This window comes from Olea europaea, chromosome 9 (assembly GCF_002742605.1).
Source record: "Olea europaea var. sylvestris chromosome 9, O_europaea_v1, whole genome shotgun sequence".
Classification (NCBI taxonomy): Eukaryota; Viridiplantae; Streptophyta; class Magnoliopsida; order Lamiales; family Oleaceae; genus Olea; species Olea europaea.
This window is the reverse complement of record NC_036245.1, coordinates 14,347,886-14,352,631: the sequence shown is the minus strand read 5'-3', so window position 1 is coordinate 14,352,631 and position 4,746 is coordinate 14,347,886.

The following is a 4,746-nucleotide window of genomic DNA, read 5'->3' as shown; positions in this document are numbered from 1 at the left end:
TTTTACAACTTTTTTTTATAGAGAAATTGAATTTCTACAATGAAAATGTGTATAAAGATGAAAATGCAAAAAAATAAAATAAAATAATAATAATAAAAAAATGCAACATTGAGACATTTTGCATAATAAACTCCATATGTAAGAACGTTTTGTGCTAATAATCCCTTTTTGAATTACTACATTTTATCGAAAAATAAATGTGAAGCAAAAGTAATTTTGTTTTTTGTTTTTTGTTTTTTTTTCCTCCCCAAACACAACTTCTTTAAGAAATACTCAAATATTTATTAATTGAATAAGTTGTCTAAGAAATCAAAAAAATCTTTCACAGATAAAAAATATTTTTATTTGAAATTTTTTTGTAATTAATCCCTAAACTTTAGGACCTATGAAAAAAATTCTAACCTTTAAAATTAAACTTTTCCAACACCATCCTAACTGTTTACATATTTAATCATTTTTACATAATTTCATTAACACTAGTATAAAATTTTCCTCGCTGGAGATGCAAGAGTTGATTTTTGGATGAGTGAAGTTGACAATATATACTTGACACATAACCTGATCTCAGAGATATAAAAGGAATTTTTTCCCCCATTATAACTTTATTGTTTTCTTCAAATGTCGTTGTTCCTGTCAACTACCATTGAACTGTCGATCAACAATGATCATGGTATTGTCAATCATTATTGGTCTCTCAAATAAAAAATCCTAACTCCACCACTGCACATCATTGACTAGCTAGTCTAATCACCTATGATTTAAAATAAAAAAAGGTAAATAAGATAAGAGAGTTGCTATAGGTACCTACCGAATACACACAGGAAGGACGGGAAATTTTTTTTTTTTTTACAATATTTTATACATGAGGCCCACTCCTATGTGAGTAGGAATTCAAAAATCTGTCATTTTTCTGGTAAAAAAATTCTGTACCTGAAGAATTTTTCATAAGATAAAGAATCAAGCGGGCAAGGGATATAGGTTGGTAGACAACTTCCAACAACATGTAAGGAGCCAGCAACTCATTGTCATCCTTCTCTTATGAAGAATAAAATTAAGAAAATAACTTGACCTCGAATTTTTTTGCTCCTTTAACAAGATTTCATCAACTTGTAGAAGTTCCTTATGCTCCTTTGAACTCATCCTATTTAATAGACTTGTTTGAAAGAGATGCTATGGGTGTTTAATAAAGGCAATGCTGAATATGTGTTGTTGGTGGAAGGCATAGTGAAATCTCTATGAGTACTGCATCATAAAATTCTTGCATAAGATGATGGGCATGATTTAGAACAATTCTAAAGTACGATTAGTGACAGTTCTAATTATTTCTAATTTTTCAAGGGGCACATTTGGTACTGCTTCTTTTATCACAACAACAATGTCACCAATCTGAGCATATTGGTGATTGCTAGCTCCTTCTATAATTCGAATACAAATTAATTCTCTACTCAAATATATCAAAAAAATTATTTTATCATTTCTGCTAACGATTCTATCCAAAATCAATTTGTGGGCCGCAACAAGAATTTGTATCCATGAGGATTAACATGTTGAAATAGTTCAAATTGCTTCAAACTTTTGGATTCAGTGTACTTCTCTTCTTGATTCTTCAATCTCAACATCACGAATACCTCTTTCATTAGTAATACATTCATCAACATGATCTTGAGCACAATAACGATAATCAACCACAATGCCCAAAAGTCTTACACCAATTACGTAACATGATAGATAAAAAAAGATTGAAGGAAATAAAGTTATAAAATAGCTAACCAACCAATACATTCGTCTCGACCAAGGAATACAAGGTATATACATGACTAAAAACACACAACTCGATGAAATTCGCCAATGAGATACTGAGTTTTCTAGGAAAAGATCATTGTTAAGAATTCAAAATATCTTAAGAACCCTCCTGGAACATAAAAAGATGGAAACTCCCAGCATTTCCAAGTGGAGTGAAGAGCTTGATGGAAAAAGATACCTATAAATTTATATAGGATTGTTCGAATTGAGATCCGTAAATTTTGTTAGTCCTAATAAATAGACTTTCCGACAGCATATTATTCTCCCTAGTAAATGTGTCGATAAAACACGAAAGAGAGTCTTTTTAACAGAATCTCTAATTTACGTAGGATGCAATAGAAAAATTATAGGAGAAGGGAAAGGGAAGAGAAGAATAGAAATAAAGGGGGGCAAGAAGAGAAATTATTTTTTATTCATAAAATTATCGATTGAATATTTCATTAAATAAGTCCCTCTATTTTTATAGAGCAAATAAACTAAAAGGCTAAAAGGAAATAAATTTATAATAAACTATAATTATATAAAAATATCAAAATTAATCTTATCTAATCTAATTGGAATTAAATTCTATTATAATTCTAACTCTATCTTTATCTGTATCTGTATCTTGCTCTCCATCACTACCATATTGCACAGTTTTGAAGTACAAAACTCAGCATACAATGCAAACAGTTTCAAGGGACAATCCATCAATATTCATCATCAGAAACTGCACTGCTACATATGTAAACTGTGGGAGACAAAACAATTAATTTATGCTTTGTTTCCTATAGTATCAATTAATAATCAAAGTTTTTTCTGGAATGTAACTGTTCCTAAAGGACTTGTGCAAGTCATATCAACAGACAAAGAGATGCGGATTCTTCAGGCTATTTTAATTTTTTGTACATTTCCAACTTCAAAAGAGAAAAGAGGGAAGACTGTCAGAAATGCATATTCTGGGCTAGTAAACAAAGTACAGAAAAGCAAAAATATTCAATCTCTGATCTATTAAGGTTGAAGGGAAATTGTTAATTATAATTGAAACTTCAAACTTACTTTTTTGGCTGTGCTTAGAAACAGTTTTTAGTTGTTTTTATCTGCATCATGTAGAGACATGTTTCCCAGACAAATAGCTAAAAAAAGGCGCTATTAAGTACAGCCAAATAGCTGATAGTAAGTGAAGTGGTAAGATCTAGCGAGGCGTTTATACTGATTGAAGATTGAAAATAATGAACATTTTTGAAAAATATAGATTAACTAATAAAGTAAGTTATAATTTACCAGCTACTTGGTTAACCTAGCTATCGTCTCCATCAGATAATTAATGTGTAACCAGAAGATCAAAATTTACCAGCTATTTTCTTGGTTTTTTAGTGATCTGAACACGAGATAAACGGACGAACAATTTGATCAAAAGACCAATTCAGCTGATGAAGGTAGTTTCTTGTACATCCATTGATGGAAATTGGAGCGTGAGGAATGAAGCCTGGTCCGAGACCATTAATTCCATTAATCAAGAAAATGCAAACTTATGGAACTATCTGGTGTTGATCTTGGAACAGCCTTCACTCCAAACACCCCACTTTCTTCTCTCCATCTCTGCGTTTTGGGGATTTGTGAATTGTGATTGAGCAATCAAAACCTTTCAAAAGAGAGGTGCAATCAAAACCCTATATAAGAAAAAGCTGCAGGCACTCAATTTCACACATTGGGGAGGGAGGGACCATTAATTCCATTAATCAAGAAAATGCAAACTTATGGAACTATCTGGTGTTGATCTTGGAACAGCCTTCACTCCAAACACCCCACTTTCTTCTCTCCATCTCTGCGTTTTGGGGATTTGTGAATTGTGATTGAGCAATCAAAACCTTTCAAAAGAGAGGTGCAATCAAAACCCTATATAAGAAAAAGCTGCAGGCACTCAATTTCACACATTGGGGAGGGAGGGAGGGAGAGAGAGAGAGAGAGAGAGAGAGAGGTAAATGTAAAACAAGAAGGAAAAAAAGGGATCTATGCCGACAAGCACATGATAGACAGGTCCCATAAAGCTTAAAATAAAGAAAAGCTTGTGGGTTTTTGAGGTATGGTGTTGTCTTGTTCTAAGGCTTTTTTAGAGAGAGAGTGTGTGTGTGAACAGAGGCCTTTTAGGTTATATCGTAGCGGAAAGGAGATTAGCACTGAAAATAATGGGAAGACCGAGGAATTAAGCATGCTGAGAAGGGGACAAGGACTTGCATACTTGTTATTCAATAATTGTTAAGCTTATGTTTAGCTACTCTTTATAAATTATTTATAAATACTTAAATTATTTTTTATTCAACATTTCAAGAAATCTACTTGTCCACTATTCATTTCTATTTACTTACATTTAAATCATTTATAAACACTTTCCAAACATATTGTTTTCAAGTTATATAACAAGAATTACTTGCTCGTCGGCTAGGATTACCCGATATTTGGTTGGGGATAGATTCATCTGTAACCATTTACTGCATCAGTAGGGGTGGAGGTCCTTGGACAACATAGATCATTCTTAGACAGATCGTGCACAATCTTTCTATCGATTGTGATATTGTCTCTCACATTTTTCATAACGTGAACCAGGTGCCGACTCACTTACTTCCGAGGGATGGGATCAACAATATTACTAGGAGTATGGCCCCATTGACCTCCCATGACGACCTCGTGCTCTTGTACAAATTGATAGCTATGGAATTCTTAGCATTCGAGAGTGTTAAATTTTTATTTTTATTTTTTGTTATAGTACTTCCATTCCTCTCACATTTCTCAATTTGTTGCATCATTTTACTCTTGGAAGGTCGAGGTTATGCCTTCTTTCTTTTGTACCCGTGGACTTCATTTTTATATATATTGTTGGAGAATCCAAACCCCAACAACATTTTCTAGAGGCGCCTGAAAACCACTAAGACTATGTTGGTGTTTTGATTTAAAAAAAAAAAA